Genomic DNA, 20,459 nt, shown 5'->3' on the forward strand with positions numbered 1-20,459 from the left:
TACTTAGCTCATTAAAATATATGTCACCTTACCCAGTAGATCAAAAGGACAGTTGTGAAGGAAGAACAAGAAACTAAGTTCATACAATGTAAGCTTTTACGGCCGGTATTGTCTTACTTAAAACTTCCGGGCTGATAGGCCGTGGTCGAAGTATAAAACACTCTCCTGACGTTTCGTCTCCAACTGCGGGAGACATCCTCGGAGGTAGTTCGCCGCTTTACCTCCGAGGATGTCTCCCGCAGTTGGAGACGAAAAGTCAGGAGAGTGTTTTATACTTCGACCACGGCCTATCAGCCCGGAAGTTTTAAGTGAAGAAGAAACTAAGAACCAAATTAACTCTTTTGCAAACGAAATCTCTCATGGGGAAATGAGTAAAAGGAAAGGAGAAAGCCAGAAATTAGCTTATGGATAGTTTGACGAAATAATAGTAGATTCTCTCTTAAAATGTAGTGTAAAGTAGAAAAAAGTTGATTTTTGTGGACGAAAGTAGGCCAAGAATTAGGAACGGAGTAAAGAATTAGGTAAGAAGGAGATATTCATTTGTGTTTTTTTTCCGTCGCGGGCAGTGAACGTTTAGTGGAGAAGATATTTTGGGGAAAATGAGAAACATTTATGATTAGTGGCAGGTACCAAAGTTGAGAGTAAAGTGGGATGTAAGAAAAATTGATCTAAATGATGGGGAGGTAGGAATTAAGAGAGAGGACTGAATTATTAAGGAAAGCAAGAAACATGTTATGTCGAGGAAGGATGTGGACAGAGGTATGTAAGTTGAACATGGGATAACTTCAAAAAAGAAGAGTATGTCGGGGGAAAAAGTAATATACAAGTTTACTGTTTAAGAGATTGGGAGAAGTAGAGCTGAGAAAAATAAGCTCTAGAACAATGCAATATGACAGTAGAGAAAGTTTTTGAAAAAAAAAAGGGGGGGAGATGTACTGTACTTTGAAGTTCTGTTACAGCTAATGCCGAAAAGAAGAGATTGTAGAGAAAAAGACGCTGGAGTCGGAGTCAGAGTGCGACGTTTTCATGATAATATGATGTACCTATAGTTAGAAGAAAAACAGACTTACTAATACACTAACCTTCATCACCATCAATTTTCCTCTTACTAGCCATAGTGATGAAGATCAGGAAACCATAACCTTTATACCAATATAAAAGGAAAATATACATATGGAATGGGGATAGACGTTGATCTAATAAAATACCTGTAAAGCTATGATGTGTGTAATAAGGAAAATCTTATCTATAGTTTAAATAAGGAATTTTGTAAAGTTTCTTAACAGTTTAGTGTTGAAAAGTTTGTAATGTATCTTAAGCGAGTAAGGATTGTGATAAGATAGGTAATGATATCACGTAAATTAGTGAATTTGAGGATGTAAGAAAAGTAAAATAGACAAAAGTGTGCACAGTATTATATTTTACATGGTTTCATCAAGCACGATGCAGCATCATTGCTGCCAGATCGACAGCAGAACAGAGTAGATCGGTTAGGCATGGGAGGAAGGAACACTGAGTGTGGGTGCCTGGTACGTCAGCTTCCGAGATGACGAAGAAAGGTGCCTTGGTGAAAGCAACAGTCCAAGAGGATAACACCTGTGTGGAAAAAATTTGGAGATCTACAACGAATCTTGGGTACGGTCAACTTGTACCAAGATGTGATTTTTGTTGATGTGAGAGTCACATGCGATCTTCATACCGACAGTTTTGTGAAAGTGTTAGGTACTTAGCACCTCTGGCGCAAACTGTTTAGAGTAGCGTAAGGAGATATGGCGGATGTCTACCGAAACGGAATGGAGGCGGACATGTTACATCAAGGACGTAGGAGTGTTTAAATACACCAGAAGAAGAAGAGGCGCATTTCTATAACTCGAGGTTCAGAATGGCTGAAACTGTTATCATACCATACATAATTCTGCAACTGCGAAACGTTCCCTGAACACTCGTGGGAGTAAGCAAGAGAAAGATGGAAGGCTGACCGATCTATCCTGATGAACAACCTAATTCCATAAAGGATACACAATGATTTGAAAAAAAGTACCATAAGAAAGGATTATACAATAACGAGGTTAAGAAGGTCTTTAACCCCAATTCCCAGTCCAGAGAAGAACAAAGGCACAAGTGAGAAGACAGCAAGATGCAACAAGAACAGAAGGATCAATGCAGAAGACTTGAAAGAGAGAAGAGCTTGGACCAGAATAAATCAAGACACCTTTCTAAATCCCTTTCATACAAGACCATTATTGCATCTACCTACCAACAATGAATCCAATTTTTAACTGTCCTAGCAGTAAAAATGTCCGATATTCGTTATCGCAAATTGCAACACTTTTGGATGTCACACCAGCTGATGAGAGATGACTACTCGTATGGAAAACAAGAGACGAACTGAACAACGATGAATCGGCATAAAGATTCGAGCGTAGACACGTCGAGGACCATGAAAAGGAGAATGACGACTTCAATGAACGACGTTGAACATATATGAGAAAAGACGTCTGTGATGGACTAGTATCAGATTAAACGGAAAAAAGAAATTTTTACAAACACATGAAGCTTGCTTTTGTTTAAAAATATTTAATTTTTGAAGAGTTTTGTGTGTAAGAAACGCATCTTGTTAACAATACTTTCCAGATTTTATCTTGACACATGAATAATATTCTCTTGTTTTTTTTATATTTTTTCAACATATCTGTTAAGAAAACCAAATACTGACATTTTCCTTGGAGACTAAGATTCTAGTAAGTAATATGTTTGTTAAAATGTAGGTTATCTAGAAAATTTAATATTTACAACATAATTAGTTAGGAATTTAATATGTTTGTAAAAAGTCAAGGAATAATTTAATTCATCTGTAAAGTCGTAATGCATAAATTTAAGATTTCCAGGGGATATAAATATGTTTGTGAATGGTATAGTGCTTGTAAAGTTATGAGAAGGGTGCCATTAAGAGTTACACAGACTAAGAAATCAGTGTAAGAGATGAAACTTTCTTGAATTATAATTGCTATGCTAACCTGAGGTTGAGGCTAAAACATAACTATTGAAAAAAGGGAGGATAATTTCAAATGAAGGTTTCCTCAACTTCAATACATCTCCATCATCATTTAACATGTCTTGATGTCAAAAAATAATCAGTCTGAAATTTAAAAACTATGGGTGGTACAAATTTGGAGGGAATCTATAAATTTGTTTAAATTTAAAAATAAAATTTGGACAATCATAGAATATAAAAAAGCTTCATATTATTTAAATAACTAAGAGAAACATTCAACATTTTTGGGAAAACATTAGTTTAATGTACAAATCAATAGTGTATAGTGAATCAATAATGGTGGAAAAATTACGCAAAAGAGACTAAAAGAACAACTGTTTGATTATGTCATGTTAAAATAGAGAGTTGGTCAATAAATATTTAACAATTGCTACAGTCATCAGTTGAAAACAATTTTGCACTGATTTCAATCAATTCTCAGCCATTGATTGATCCAGTACAAAACTGAACACAGAAGGAGGAGGACATGTAAGGTGGCAGATTGAATGGATGTCAGTTTTGCACCTCACATGAGAGATTTGATGTGTCGTCACCTGACCTGCTAAAATGAGCAGATTTGCTTATTAAAATGCAGAGTATGCAAAGCAAATGGATGACACTCAGTCCAAGATATTAGCACACTGAACCCACATCGTGCATATCAGTGATGAAAAGGTGAAAAATGCTGCTGGAGGAAAAGTTTTAGTTTGGGGGCAGCCGCAAGCTGCACTGTCAGCCGAGTTCAATGGAACGCTTTTAAAAAAGGAGTTGCGACAGGGACAACGAATGCGCCAGGCAACACATTGAGGAGAACAGGTAGCGCACCAGCGCTGCATGCTATAGAGAAATGCTTTAGAGAACTGCATTGGGGGGCTTTCCAGATGGATACAAAAACAAACCAGAGATGCATTTGATCACTTGATATGCTTGTGGTGAGCTCGCGATGTACTCGTGTAACTTTAAGGCATCTGGAGTGGGCACAACATGTCCGATTGGCTGATATGAATTAGGAAGGAGTGAAGTGCCGAAATTTTGATGCAGTTTCAAGGTAGACCTTTTGTGATAAGCAGAGGTAGTTTCCATAATTTGTAAGGAATGCTCCTATTAGTTGGAAAAAGCCGTGACTTGAAGTACAAAAGGACCCATTGGGGGGACAGTTGTGCTACGAGACACACAAGACCGAAAATTTCGAGGACTCTCCTCTGAACCAGTGTCAGGTACAGAAAAGGGCGTATCACACTCTGTAAGACGCCAAAAGAGGAATTATGTGTACAGTGCATTCACTTTAGTTGACATTCAGCTAGAAATTAGCTGAAGAGTTGTTGAGCTCCAAGAGCAGAGAAACGAAACAGCCACGTAGTGAATTGTTCTTGCGAGAGATGAGAGGACATTGTAGTATGCTTGCTGCTCCATCTATACACTTGTATGTCACCATATTTCCAGACTAGGATTGAGTACATGTTTTCTCACCTAACGAGAAACGTAGGACAATTTCTATTGATAAATTCAGTAAAGATTTTGACTACCTTTCATAGGATTTTCAGAAGGCGACAGCAGCCACGCATCTGACTGCTCATCGCAGCTAAGGTAAATACCGCTAGCAGAGGCGTAAACTTGTTGGTTCACCAGCTTACGTCCACTGTGAACTCGAGCAATCCTGAGTAATCTTTTGCTCAGCTTGTCACAAAAGCTAACCATTCTCTGCAGACTTGATTGTCATCCTAAATAGTACCCAACTCAGAAACAGAATCAGATGATTTGTCGTAATATTGGCCAACTTCATGGTGTAGTACTAGTAGTAATTTAATAGAGAACCTTCTGGTTAAAATCTGATATTGTTGTGATCAGTGTTATTTCGATTAACGTAATGCGTTATATTGTCAACTGTCCTAACATTGCCATGTTACAACCTTTGTAATTCGTGTACTTCTTTGACAATAATCCTGGATTAAAAACAATTTGTGTTCAGCTAAACAGTGATGTGCTCTGTCATAGAATAAGGGTCCCATCCTAACCCAAGCCATTTATTCTATAGACACTTACGCTCTCACAGGGTGTTTTTGCTGATGTCTGATGATAGAGAAAATGAGTGGAGTGTTAGAGGTTCTCCGCAAAAATTTTTGGCTGAGCTCATCTCCAGCTGTAGTGAGTTTTCAGTGCCTATAACGATTTGAGTATCGGTGTCTTCTATTAGTGCTTGGAGCTCTGGTACTTTACGAACACAGCTATGCCAATTTACAAGTGTTATACCGATAGTTTCTGTATGTTCGTTCTTCCTGTGTTCGGCCTGCACCATTTATGACTAAAGCCCTTCTTATGTTTTCCTGAGAACCCTCTAACCAAAAAACCGCCCAGTTCATGCCACACAGCCCCTGCTACCCGTGTAGCCGCCTCGTGCGTGTAGTGGACACCTGAGCTATTCAGCGGAACCCGAAACAGAACCACCCTTTGGCGCTAGTCGAGGAACCTGCAGCCTACACTGTCACAGAACCGTCTGAGCCTCTGATTCAGACCCTCCACCCGGCTCTGTACCAGGGGCCCGTAATCAATCCTGTCGACTATGCTACAAATGGTCAGCTCTACTTACATCTTGCAAGCAAAACTGGCAGCCTTTACCACTTCTGTTAGCCACTCGAAACCAGAGAGATTTTCTTCTGATCCAAAGTGACGCACATCACTGGTACGGACGTGAGCAACCACCTGCAGTTGGCTGCACTTTGTGCTCTTCATGGCATCCAGGAGGGCCTGTTCCACATCTGGATTGACTGGACCCAATATGCACAAGGAGTGCACATGGGTTTTCTTTCCTTTCTTGGCAGCCATGTCCCTAAGGAACCCCATAATGCACCTAACGTTGGAGATACAAACTATCATATAGTCCCACCCTCTGTGACTAACCAGATCTTGCAGGATGAGAGGTTTCCTTTGAAACAGGACAGGCGACAGCGTCTGGCTCAGCGACAGTGTCAGTAACAGACAGCACCTGGAACTTGTTTGTCAGACAAACTGGGGAAGTTTACGAGCGGCCGCCTGGAAAGACTTTCGCCACCTGCTACGTCCCGGGGTGGCCTCCCACTTGAGCACAGGTGAGGGCAGTGCGAGCAGTAAGTGGGCTGGCCACCCGTGAGGCTCGATCGGAGGACTCTGACGTGCTGGACGTCCGTTTGATCCCCACGGCCGGCCCACAGCAGTGGTGTCCATCCACTGCAGCCTCAAGCTGTGTAAACGAAGCCATCACAGCCTGAAACTGAGAGTGAAGTGTCAGCAACTCGGCTCGCATCTGCACACAATCGCAGTCCCTGTCCACTAAACTACGCAGATAAATTGACTATCGGGACGTGCTTCGCAGTCCGCAGCTCGTGCTCGTCCGGTAGCGTTCTCGCTTCCCCCGCCCGGGCTCCCAGGTTTGATTCCCGGCGGGGTCAGGGATTTTCTCTGCCTCGTGATGACTGGGTGTTGTGTTCTGTCCTTAGGTTAGTTAGGTTTAAGTAGTTCTAAGTTCTAGGGGACTGATGACCAGAGATGTTAAGTCTCATAGTGCTCAGAGCCATTTGAACAATTTGACGTGCTTCGCATCTCTGCTGTAGTCCCTGACGAATGTGCAGGAACTGAGTCTAATAAATTATATTAATACGCAGGGATTCAAAAACCTTGAAACGTCCCCTTAGAACAATTTTATACATGATTGTGCTTAAACTGACACACAATATTTTTAGCGCAACGCAATCTGACTTTCAAAAATCCCTGCAAAAGAATGGCCCTGACTAACATTAATCTATACCTTTCACAAATCACTTACCTCACCAAAAATCTTCGTTACTCGAACTACTGCAATACAGCGAGCGCCACTACTGCCAGCTAAATAAAAGATTCAAACTACTGAAGGCACTAACTACTGATAGGGATAGTTAGCAAATGAAAGATTTTAATAGAGAACAAACAATGTATTTACCTTAATAGTCATAATATATATAGCAGTTCAGACATCCATTCTGTACTCAAAAATCCGCCATCTCATTTCCCACGTCCACCACTGCTGGCGGCTCACATCCAACTGCGCAACGCTACGCGCTGTTCACATCCAGCTGCCGCTGCCCAACACTACAATGGCAGACAACAATGCAAACTAGCCACAGACAGAACACAGCACAGCCAGTGATTTTCAGAGAGCGCTACGTAACGTTGCCAATAAGAAAACATAAACAGCCTACTTACATAAAGAAAACATAAACAGCCTACTTACAACCTAACTACTGAAGCACTCAGGTGACACTAAATAATTTGCCCCCTGGTTAGGAACTTGTAATATGTCACAAAATCGGTTTACTTTCCGACACAAATGGAAACGCGAGAACTGTGGCTATTACATATTAAATAAACCTGCAGGAACTCAAGAAACAAAACTGTTAAAGCACACACATGATATTATAAAATTCGCTCCTGGTTAGGAACTCGTAAAAGTCACAAAATCGGTTACTTCCCTGTTGCTGCTTGTGTCTCAGCCGGCTGCTACTGCCTGACTCGACATCGCATACCCTCTCAGACAGAATTTTTATTTAGTTTCCTCCCTCCATTCGTTTTTTGTCATTCATTGTGTCTGAAGTAGTTTCACACAGCGATGGCTGGAAAAAATTAACATTTTGTTGTCTGTTATCACATTACCTGTCGTTTGACTGTGTTAACCACCTCCTTTAACTGAACACCAAAGACGAATATTCCGGGAAGGTTTCCGTGGCAATAGAGTGACGTACGACTAACCTAAATGTGGCGACCGCAGCCCCTAAGTTTTACGAAAGGGGCGTGGTCGACCACAGGGCCTTTGTGCATCTGCGGGCCAATCACTTAGAGCGACCAGGGCCGGCGCGGCGACAGCGCCTGCAGGGCCTCTCACGCGACACGCGAGGTGCTCTGGAGGGGAGGAGTAGCGTAGCAGCTGGCTGGCCACTCCAGCGGCCGCGGGGGCGATGGCGTGACGCTGTGCGACGTGACCCTGCCGGCGGAAGAAGGGCGCCACTGCGGTCTTACGTGCTTCCATCAATTGTACACTACTGGCCATTAAAACTGGTACACCAAGAAGGAATGCAGATGATAAACGGGTATTCATTGGACAAATATATTATACTAGAACTGACATGTGATTACATTTTCACGCAATTTGGTTGCATAGATCCTGAGAAATCAGTACACAGAAAAACCACCTCTGGCTGTAATAACGGCCTTAATACCCCCGGGGATTGAGTCAAACAGAGCTTGGATGGCGTGTACAGGTACAGCTGCCCATGCAGCTTCAACACGATACCACAGTTCATCAAGAATAGTGACTGGCGTATTGTGATGAGCCGGTTGCAAGGTCACCATTGACCAGGCGTTTTCAGTTGGTGAGAGATCTGGAGAATTAGCTGGCCAGGGAGGCAGTCAAACACTTTCTATATCCAGAAAGGCCCGTACAGGACCTGCAACATGCAGTCCATTATCTTGTTGAAATGTAAGGTTTCGCAGGGATCGAGTGATGGGTAGAGCCACGGGTCGTAATACATCTGAAATGTAACGTCCACTGTTCAAAGTGCCCTCATTGCGAACAACAGGCGACCGAGACATGTAACCAATGACATCCCGTACCATCACGAAGGGTGATACACCAGTGTGGCGATGAGGAATACACGCTTCCGATGTGCGTTCACCGTGATGTCGGCAAACAGGGATGCGACCATCATGATGCTGTAAACGGAACCTGGATTCCTCCGAAAAAATGACGTTTTGCCATTAGTGCACCCAGGTTCGTCTTTGAGTACAACATCGCAGGCTCTCCTGTCTGTGATGCAGCGTCAAGGGTAACCGCAGCCATGGTCTCCGAACTGATACTCCATGCTGATGCAAACGTCGTCGAACTGTTCGTGCAGATGGTTGTTGTCTTGCAAACGTCCCCATCTGTTGACTCGGGGATCGAGAAGTGGCTGCACGATCCGTTACAGCCATGCGGATAAGATGCCTGTCATCTCGACTGCTAGTGATACGAGGCCGTTGGGATCCTGCACGGCGTTCCGTATTACCCTCCTGAACCCACCGATTCCATATTCTGCTAACAGTCATTGGATCTAGACCAATGCGAGCAGAAATGTCGCGATACGATAAACCACAATCGCGATAGGCTACAATACGACCTTTATCAAAGTCGGAAACGTGATGGTACACATTTCTCATCCTTACACGAGGCATCACAACAATGTTTCAGCAGGCAACGCCGGTCAACTGCTGTTTCTGTATGAGAAATCGGTTGGAACTTTCCTCATGTCAGCACGTTTTATGTGTCGCCACCGATGCCAACCTTGTGTGAATGCTCTGAAAAGCTAATCATTTGCATATCACAGCATCCTCTTCCTGTCGGTTAAATTTCGCGTCTGTAGCACGTCATCTTCGTGGTGTAGCAATTTTAATGGCCAGTAGTGTAGTTTCAATTCTGCGCTGATACGCTGTCCAGTCACATTAATGTGAACACCTGTCAAAAGTCCGAATAACCACCTTTTGCAGCGTGGGACCTGCGAGACGTGTTGGAAGAGAGCCAGTGAGGTTCTAAAAGGCGCCTAAAAGGATGGGGGCCCCTTTTCGACTCCAACGCCGTGGCCAGCTGCGCTAGGTTTATCGGCTGAGGACCGTTGGTGCGAACAGCCCTACCGGTGTGGTCTCATAGAGTCTCGATTTGATTCAAATCCGGGGAATCTGATGGACAGGAGACTTAGAGAAACTCTTCCTAGTGCTCTTCGAATCACACACTTACACTGTGAGCTGTGTGACACGTTGCATTGCACTGCTGGTTTGCGCCATGTACCGAGGAAAAAGAACTGCATGTAGGAGTGGACGAAGCCCCCAAGGATAGATGCATGGTTTTGTTGATCATTTGTGCCTCCCAGAAAGATGGGAACACCCAGGGAGTGCCACGAGAACATTCCCCAGACCATAACACTCCCTCTTGGTTGCAGAATTTTCGCTTTCAGACATTTCAGGTCGTAGACGCCAACGGTGATCTGTCCGATGGACCACAAAACGTGATTCACCTGAGAAGGCCCCCTGTCACTTCTCGGTGGACGTCCAGTAGCGACATGGATGTGCAAATTTCAGCATTTGTCAGGATCAACAGCAGTCAGCAAGGATACATGAACCAGACGTCTTCTGCGGAGGGCCTTACGCAGCAACATTCACTGAGCAATAGTTGAAGAGACTGTTTGTAGCCACTTGGTTCATAAGGGCGATCAGATGGACAACAGTTGTACACTCCTCCGCGACAGTTATTCACCCCTTGTCGTCAACGGCCTCTGGTGCACCAGACATACCTCAGTACCTGTTTAAGATAGTCTTCGTACATCCATATGTAAATTGGACGAAGGTGAGACACAGCTGGTATAATTTTTATCAAAAATGAATTCCTCCAACTGTAATTATGATTTTATATTTATTCTTCTTACATCCATATTTAAACTGGATGAAGGTGGGGCACAGCTGGTATAATATTTATTAAAATGAAATCCTTCCACTTGTACTTAAGATTTTTTATTTACTTCGCTACTAGTTTCGGCGTTGTGTCAACGCCATCTTCAGGCCCGTACACTTTGATGAAATCAGTTTTGTGTGGCTCAGTCTAGAAGTCCGCGGTGAGATCAGCACGTGCTCCACATGGATCCGCGGGCCTGAAGATCCCGTTGACGCAACGTCGAAACTAGTAGCCGAATAAATATAAAATCTTAAGTACAGCTGGAGGAGTTTCACTTTTAATAAAACTGTTTTAGAAAGAATCATTTTGCAGTTCACGATATACTATAGCCATGGCGACACACGAACAGTTTGCAAGCTTAGCTGTTTCAGAAATACTTCCGCCCTTGGCCCGAAAGTCAAAGATGATCTTCTTTTGGACGTCAGATAAGTCACTGTGTTTCCGCATTACGACAACGAGTGCATTATTGCACGTGTCCACCAACACTGTTTATATACGCAACACTGCTAGCGCTACCACGTACCGTCTGTGGGTGGTTATTACACGTTGACGTCGAACATAGGTGGTGCTCACATTAATGCCAGTTGACCGTGTAGAATAGGGACGACACAGTCATGTCGCTTAAATGTCTTGGGCCTAACGTTGCAAAACAACACGAAATAGGACGAGCATGTGAGTATTGTGGTGTGGAAGGCGAATGGTTGACGTCGGTTTATTGAGAGAAGTTTTACGAAAACTTGGTCCATCTGTAAAGTTGAGTCCACGTAGGAAACTAGCCCAACATATTGATCAGTGCTGCTCAAGTGTATGGGATCCGCATCAAATCGGATTAAAGGAAGACATTGAAGTAACTCAGAAGCGGCCTTCTAGAATTGTTACCGACAGGTTCGAACAACATGCAAATGTTACTCGTACAGAGATGATTCGGGAACTTAAATCGGAATCACTGGTTGGAAGGTGACATTCTTTTCGAGGAGCGCTATTGAGAAAATTTAGAGATCCGGCATTAGAGAGTGACTATCGGGAGGTCCTACTGCAGCCAATATGCCGGACGACGAAGAGAATTAGGGCTCATACGGAGGTACATAGATTGTCTTTTTTCCCTGCATGTGGAACACGAAAGGAAACTACTAGTGGTACAGGGTACCCTCCGCCACGCTCCTTACGCTGGATTGACGAGTATGTATGTAAATGAAGATGTAGATGTAAACCCAAAGTATGCTGCACAGCATTTTGCAACTTGTCGGCACATTCCAGTTACCGTGAGTACCTTTGGCTCGGGGCGGTTCGAACTACCTTAAGGCCGTACGGTGAAGGGTGTCCGAAGCGGGCAGAAATGAGCAGTACGTTGCGACCCGTGGAACAGCACGGTAAAATGACTGCTAAACGGCTGGCCGAGTCTGCAGGAGCAGCTACAGGAAGCGTGGCAGTGTTGTGGTCTTCCATGTCCACGTTTACTGCAGCTGGTGGCTGACCGTCGTTGGTATTAGACTCCACATTGCCGACCAGTATTGTTTGAATTCGAGTTTGGTAGGATACTGTGGTGGATTACACGAACACAGCTAAACGTGCAGGAGGCGATCTGTTTTCTGATAGAGCCACAAAAGTACAAAGAATATTAAATATAGTGGTACGTTTCTTTGTGATCTAAAGTGCATGGCTTAGTTGAAGTGTACTCGAGTGCTTTTCTTTCCCTTTGGTTATGTCAGTAACTGCTACTGAAGTTGTTTTCCAAAATTTACTATTCGGTTAAGCAAGGTATTGAATCACGGCTCGCAGACGATGACTCCGCTTTTACCTCGGTCTTTACTGACGTAACTAATTGTTCATTGGATCTTGCATTTATGAACGTCTTATCACCGTGTGTGGTTGGCGTTAATGTCGAATGTCACCAAGTCTAAAAAGTCACAGACTTACACAAGTTCACCTTTTCGTATGTAGCGTACTGACTGACCTAATGTTAAGGACCTCTGGGATGTCCAGGGAGTATTATGATAATAATTTTATGATTCTATTCTAAGAAATATTTTTGTAATTCTTATTGCCTTGTTTTAATTTTATCGGGTTGCCGAGACGTTTTAGAAGATAAGTCGAACTCGTTATGATTGTGATTTCACGACGTATAACTTAAATTTACTTTGCTGTGGGGCTCATATTTTTGAATTTCCTTAGTATGAGTTCTTATATCTCCTACTGTATATTATATTGTATGTTAACCGGGGGCCTAGAAACGACGGAGAGACTCCGTCCCCGCCGCAGCCGCAGTGGTCCACAACCCCGCGACGACTACCGCAGTCCACTTCGCCCTTCCGCCGCCCCACAACGAACCACTCTGTCAGGGTTATCCTGCGGTTCGCCGCCCCCCCCCCCCCCCTTCCAGGCAACGTCTCACACGAGTGTAACCCCAATGTTTGCGTGGTAGAGTAATGGTGGTGTATGCGTACGTGGAGAACTTGTTTGCCCAGCAATCGCCGACATAGTGTAGCTGAGGCGGAATAAGGGGAACCAGCCCTCATTCACCGAGGCGGGTGGAAAACCGCCTAAAATCCATCCAGAGACTGGCCGGCTCACCGGACCTCGACACAAGTCCACCAGGCGGATTCATGCCAGGGCCAGGCGCTCCTTCCCAGTCCCCTACTGTATATAATAATATTTTTGTGAAACTTATTATAAATTACTTACTGTAATTTGAACAGTAACTTCAAGTGTCACTGAGCTGTTATCCTTGAGTCGTGACTGGGCTGAACGGAACATAACAGTCTGTGTGAACCAGAACGGGTACGAGAAGAATTTTAATTGTTGTTTGCTGAATTCTAATATTTGTTGTTTTTCAGATGACCAGAGTGATTTCCACATTTAATCTGTTACAATGGCCAGAATGGAAATGAAGATTATTTTCATTCTCTGGCCACAATGCGGCTGCTACCACCGAAGTTTGTTGTATTATGTTACCTGTGCAAATCCTGTGCTGATTTCTTTGGCAGATGAGTCTGGCTTCGCAAAATTACTTTATGAACTAATTGTATGTTTTTAATCGTAAATTTTTGGCTGATTTGTTTGGCAGGTAAACATTGTTTAAGAAACTTTATTTCGTTAACCAATTTATGTTTTTAATTAATGAATTTTCGAAATTTTCATTGTGCATTCTATTCACCCTAACCTCGCTCCACAAATCTCCTGTCGATATCACTTAAAATGCCAGTGGACGACGTCTACTTCTTGTCGGAGAACGACACGAGGCATTATTGGCTCTACCAAACTGTCGTATCATTATCCCCCAAAAACAGAGGGGGTCATACTACTGCGAATTGACGACTCAACAGGGAACACGTTATCTTTAGACCATCTTCCAACCATTTTTAGTATTGATGGTAATGCATCTCCAAGGCCAGACGTGGAATATCAGTGAAAGGCATTTACTGGGAACACTACAGCACCAAAAACACCGAGAACTGCCCGTCGCTCCATATGCGATGCGTTGCTACTTGAAATAAGCGACAACACTAGGCACTACCAGTCAGCAATTTCTTTAACGCAGAGCATATCTCGGCTCCACGACGGTGACAGGATCATCAGTGAACTAAATGAGAAAGCACTCCCGTGCTGTAAATTTCACATTATCTTCCGGTGGGAGATAAAAAGGACGAAATAGAAAAGCAGCAATGAATAGGTCATGTACGTGCTCCAAAATCTCAGCACCAAGAGGCCTGGAGGTCCCGACGACATCAATAATGACCTCCTGAAGCAGATTTCACCAGCTTCCATCACAAGTCTGGTCAGGATATTCAATGAGATTGGAAAATATTTGCGACTTGCGCAGAATTATAAACCTGTAACTAAACTGCCGGCACAATTCAAAGGAAATATATCATAAGGCTAAATCGTCACGCCACTTCTGAGTCGATGCTATCTGCGGAAAATCTCTGGTTTCGGAAAGGTCATTCATCTGCTATTCAGCTCGCGGAGAAGGCCTTTGACTTACAGCGAGTAGTTTGGAGTGATGCTGCACGACATTTCTTGGGCGTTCGACAGTGTGTGGCATGACAGTACCTTTATCAGATTACTTGCGCATTAGCCGGTCGTTGTGGCCGGGCGGTTCTAGGCGCTTCAGCCTGGAACCGCGCTGCTGCTACGGTCACAAGTTCGAATCCTGCCTCGGGCATGGATGTGTGTGATGTCCTTAGGTTAGTTGTGTTTAAGTAGTTCTACGTCCAGGGGACTGATGACCTACGATGTTAAGTCCCATAGTGCTTTGAGCAATTTGAATCATTTTGGAACTCGAGCATTCGGTGTTGGTGTCAGATATCTGTATTATTCATTCCTACCGCGAGAACGGTAACATCCATTTGAAATTGAAGGTGGACTGTTCACAGTTCGTCGCATATCTGCTGCTGTGCCGGCGGGCATGGCGCTTCGACGATCCTGCGCTTGCTGTACATCGCTGACGCACCTAAGACAGAGCACAGCTCAGGCTGTACGCTGATGTTACAGCGATTTCAGCCGCATCATGGATGCCCATTCTCAAAGGTAAACTACAATTCACTTACGACAACCTACACAAATGGGCCATCAAGTGGCGTCTTTAATTGGATACTAACATGCCAACCCTGCACCTCTGCCACCCATCAACATCGCAGACATCCAGGTTAAATGGAGTGACACGGAGCTATATTTAGATGTTACGTTAGACCGCCTTCTAACGCGGCGCCAGTACATCCGAGACGTCAGAAACAAACTAAACAGTCATCTCAACGAATTATACCCAGTGTGGAATTCATATTCCATTCTACAGCCGATGCTTGGTACCGCGTTAGACTCTGAGATGTCAAAAGTTATGGGACATCTCCTAATCTAGTGTCGGACCTGCTTTTTCCCGCATAGTGCAGCAACTCGACGTGGCATGGGCTCTACATGTATTCGTCGTCACCAGTATAAATATTGAGACTTGCTGCCTCTATACCCGTCCATAACTGCGAAATTGTTGCCGGTGCAGGATTTTGTGCACCAAGTGACCTCTCGATTATGTCCCATAAATGTTCGATCATTCATGTCTGGCAATCTGGGTGTCCAAACCATTCCCTCGAAATGTGCAGAATGTTCTTCAAACCAATCGCGAACAATTGTGGCCCAATAACATGGCGCGTTGTCACTCATAAAAAATTCTTTGGTATTTGGGTACATGACATCCTTGAATTGCTGCAAACGGTCTTCAAGTAGCCGAACATCTAAAGGATCCAGTCCATTACATATAAATAGGGGCAAAAACTGTAGATGATGACAGAGATTGGAACACGTCCAGCAAATAATTGGGGACGTAGGTTGCAAATGTTGTCCTGAGATGAAGAGCTTGGCACAGGAGAGGAATTTGTGGTGGGCCATACGAAACAAGAAAGAAGGAAAAAAACATGCACATAGGAGAGTATTTTTACCAGATGGTTATTACTCAAAACTTCACTATCTACTGTGTTATTTCACTAACTACGTACATTAAGATGAAAAAATGCAATTTTTTTGGGCCACCAACAGCTGGTGAAATCAGAAATGCTGTAGGTTTTGGAAGTACGTAAGTGGAGACACTACGTATTTGTTTTGTACCGAGAATCTGCTTTTTCGTAAACTGCTGACCTTACGTTTCCTCAGTTCCTTATTTTTAAAAATTTAATAAAACTCCGTCTCAGAATTCTTGTGCATCTGCGTCTCCACAACATGTTAGTGAGGCGAGAATCTGTAGATTACTCTGTGTTTTGACAAAAGAAGCAAATTTTAACATGGCAACCAGAGAAATGTGTAGGCTTTACTCGAAATTCGCCACTCGCTATGCTTCTCTGGAAGTTACAAATGGTTCACAAGCCAGACGAAAATAAACCCCTGCATTTTCAGCGAAATTCCTTTTAGATGGTATTCTGCGCGCACTATACTGCCAGGATCACAAGCTGCGACCTTGTCGCGAATACAAGAGTGACCCGTATATACAATAAGTTTTCTTTGATTTACGTCTATGGTCACAAACTTTTTGTTTACAGATTATAAAAACAAAGTCCTAAAGTACTGCAGCCATAGTGGCATCGTCAAACGTTAACAGATCTGATCATGGTCATTATAAACCGAAACTGGTAATCTGTTAACAAAACGTTTGTAACCATAGACGTAAATTAAAGGAAACTTACTGCCAGGATCGTCGGCGGAACTGTTCAGTGCCCCAAGACCCGCCAAAACAAGCAGTTTATGACAGAAATTGGTAAGGGCATTGATAATGATATTCTCACATATTGGCATAAAATTCGCCTGATCTGAACCTGAGACACATCTGGGAGGTTATCTAATGCCACCCCTGCAGTGTCTTTAATTTACGTACCTTACTTTTTTATGACCAGAAACCCAGTAATACTCTTCCACCCCAATACTGGGCCACGTCTACGGTTTCTTTCTTGTTTATCCATAAATCGTCGAGGTTGTGTCTGCAGGGACACTTTGAATGGACCAAGGAGGTGTTCCATGTCTTGTACAGCACACGATCACACCTGCCTTCATTCACATTACCATGACCCTATCTAATCATGTTTGTTTTCACCGAGGTCAACCCTGTATTATGCAGCTCAGGGTCCTCGATGTTCGCTGGTTTTCTCTGAAGCCACCAGACACTACACATTCTCGTGGATAGTCAAGTGATGGTTCTTCAACGATCGTGTTCAAGAACCCTTTACGCGACCTCAGTCGTCCAGCATCGCACTCAGTTGCAGAGAGAGGAACCATCGAAGGTTTTTCGGAGCCTCTGTGTGAAAATTCGTGACATGGTTTCGGGAGCTGGGACTCGCGAGACCATAAGTTCTGGAAAGCTCTGGTAGGAGTGTGCATTTCAAACACACTGTTGTTATTGACAAGTTTCATTAAGACTTATTCGACTTTCTTCATGTTGGTTGACCTGGTCCATACTGGGCCACAGAGAAGCATAGTTCTTGTGTGGTGGTTCTCAGGACACTAGTTTTTGCTCCACATTTACTGTTTACGAGTTTCCGCCAAATATTTTTTTGAAGGACTCCTTCTGATGTATCTTTTCATAGGAGGGTGGGGGGTGGGGGTGGGGGCAAATATCAGAGATCTATCCATCATCAGAGCCTGGTAATTTCGTTCGTCTTTGTGTTCCGTTGTTTTGTTATTCCAAGAAACAAAGAGCTTTCGCTTTGCTTGACGAGATTGAAGATGGATATTGCTTAACTGAGCTCTGGAATAATTCGTTTGAAGGGAGTTATTTTGTTCGTGTGTTCAGGCTATAATCACGATGCACCAGAACCGGTCTATAATTTATGGATAATGCACCTTTGCCACAGAACTCGGGAAATCTATCAAGAACTCGTCGTATCTAGGTTACGCAGGGTCGCTGTTGTACTGCGTTCCAGAGATGGACGAAAACGCTATTCAGTAGATGGTCATAATGTCTTAGGCCATCAGCGTATGTGAAGCAGTCTTTTACCGAGACAGGTTATTGTGCAAAATAATGTCTTTAAGAAGTGTATCACTAATGTTTGTTTATCGGTATTGGGGACTAGTCAATCATCAGCAATCTTCCTCTGGTTTTAAAGGCATCGAGGTTGGTATTGTGTATAGTGCCTAACATTTGATGGCGTTCGCTTTGTCATGGGGAACCTTGAAAAACACAGCCCTATAAACAGATTATAACTCTAAAATCACAAGGGAGAGCAAACAGGCGACGAATGCCACTTTCAGTTTAACGCCAAGTTCATTCTGGTTCTATGAGGTATACATTGATGTACCCCACCCTGCGTGAAGTTGAATTGTTTGCCCACAGAGACGTTTGCCCTGGGACGTTTATAATTCGTATTTGAGTTTCGGAGACTCCTCCATAATTCCTAATATTTGCGAAAAATTTTCGGATTCTTTCTTTCAACTGTCCATCTGGTCATTTTTCTTGATAGACATTAAATTTTTGGTCCTTTTGGAGGCAGTATATTCTGGATGAGGCACATATCGGAGCGTCAGTTCCCTACTCATACAAAGAGCATTCACTAAGTAACGTGACAAATATTTTCTCCTGAAAGCAGGTTGGTTTTATTCAGGATTCCAATACATCGTGTTATTTCCCACTCCTTTGTCTATAAAACACAATTTCTCAACACAATCTCCATTCAATGCGGTGGCCTTACGCCACCTTTTCTGGGACGCTCTGTATGCCCACATGGTAACACTCTACTGGTTCACTTTGGAGCCAACGTCTTGCTGCATCAATAGCCTCTCCATCAATCCACATACCATTCCTGCGGAGTTGTCCTTCATTGCAGAGACAATCATTCGTTACTTTTTATTGTCTTCTGCTAAGCGGCGAGCCGGCCCGTGTGGCGGAGCGGTTCTAGGCGCTTCAGTCTGGAACAGCGTGACCGCTACGGTCGCAGGTTCGAATCCTGCCTCGGGCATGGTTGTGTGTGATGTCCTTAGGTTAGTTAGTTTTAAGTAGTTATATGTCTAGGGGACTGATGACCTCAGATGTTTAAGTCCCATAGTGCTCAGAGCCATTTGAACCATTTTGTTAAGCAGCGAGAAACCAAAGGGCGCTTATCTTTGAGTAGCCCAACTGATGGACGAGTGTATGAGCAATACTAACAGAGACGAGCAGTTAAGCAGCAAGGCGTTTGATTATGATCTGTCGATCACCTCGAATGAGAGTGTACGCACGTTTCAGCGTGGCAGGCGTTCCAGATGCGTGCGGGAAGTGGGCGCAAGGGGTATGGGACAGGTTTGCGCGACCTTGTTGCAATGATGACAGACGCCTAGCCCAACGACTCATCGTGCGTTTGTTCACTGCCAGGTTTCCGTAGACATTCTGCGAGGGTCTGTAAATGTCTGCGTTCCTCTAGTTTTCCGACAAAAGGAACTCAACGACAACTCTTTGTTTGCAACGCATCCCCGACACAAAGAAGGATACGTACGTGGTGCAACTTATCGAAACTTCATGAAACTATAGAGCTGAACCTGGAATATCCGACAATGTCCCAAAATAAATTCCACAATTATTCACCCGAAACTGGCCGGAAAAATATATGTTGCATTACTTATAGAAGGCTCGATAAATGGTCACTACCTTTCTTTTATTCCTGTCTGTAGGACCAATGCAGACACTTTTTTGATGAGAAATACACACTACAGTCCCTGTACCGCACACTTGAAAGAGAGAGATGGGGATGGGGATGCATTTTGACATAATGTTGGAGAGAATCGGGAACGGTAGATTATGATCTTGATGACAATGGGGTGTAAAAGTCTGTCTTTTTCAGTCTTTTCCTGGTTTGTTTTCGTAAGAGGCATTAGCGCAATTCATTAGACTGTTGCTGGGGAAACGGAGTAAACTATAGAGACCAGTACTCGTAAAGAAAGTGATCTTAAGTGCCTATGAGAAGGCTGCATTGTTGACGTGTGGAACCAGTCGTATGGTTGAAAGCAACGTGTGGGGACTGTCTTTGGTTGTAGGATGTTGTCAGGACGCATTCCTCACATAGTGTGAGGGAGGGTCCAGAAACATTTTTACCGTTGGTCCTTCAATGTCCTAGTGTTCCTCGTAGAAGCGTTAAAATCTGAAAGCAGACGTGACCCATGGAGCAACCAAAAATACTCGTAGTGCTTTGCTTCGTATATGTATTGTAAACACCTATGAACGGTCGTGTGCGAGAAATTTTCGGAACAGAAGTCGTATTTATATAATCTGAAAACAAAAATTTTTACATCGGCATAAGAAATTGAGGTTCATAAAAAGAAGTGAGAGAATTGCAGAAAGTGCGGACGACAATCACAGTGGGCTCTGCTTGTCTGTTTGTAGACTGAGTAGATTATTCTCCATGTTGATGAGATTCATTTTCAGATACATAAACGTTCACTGAATATCAACTAACCAGTCTGCAGTTATTTTGTTCCATTCGCACTAAAAATTTG

This window comes from Schistocerca cancellata, chromosome 7, assembly GCF_023864275.1.
Source record: "Schistocerca cancellata isolate TAMUIC-IGC-003103 chromosome 7, iqSchCanc2.1, whole genome shotgun sequence".
In the NCBI taxonomy this organism is placed as follows: Eukaryota; Metazoa; Arthropoda; class Insecta; order Orthoptera; family Acrididae; genus Schistocerca; species Schistocerca cancellata.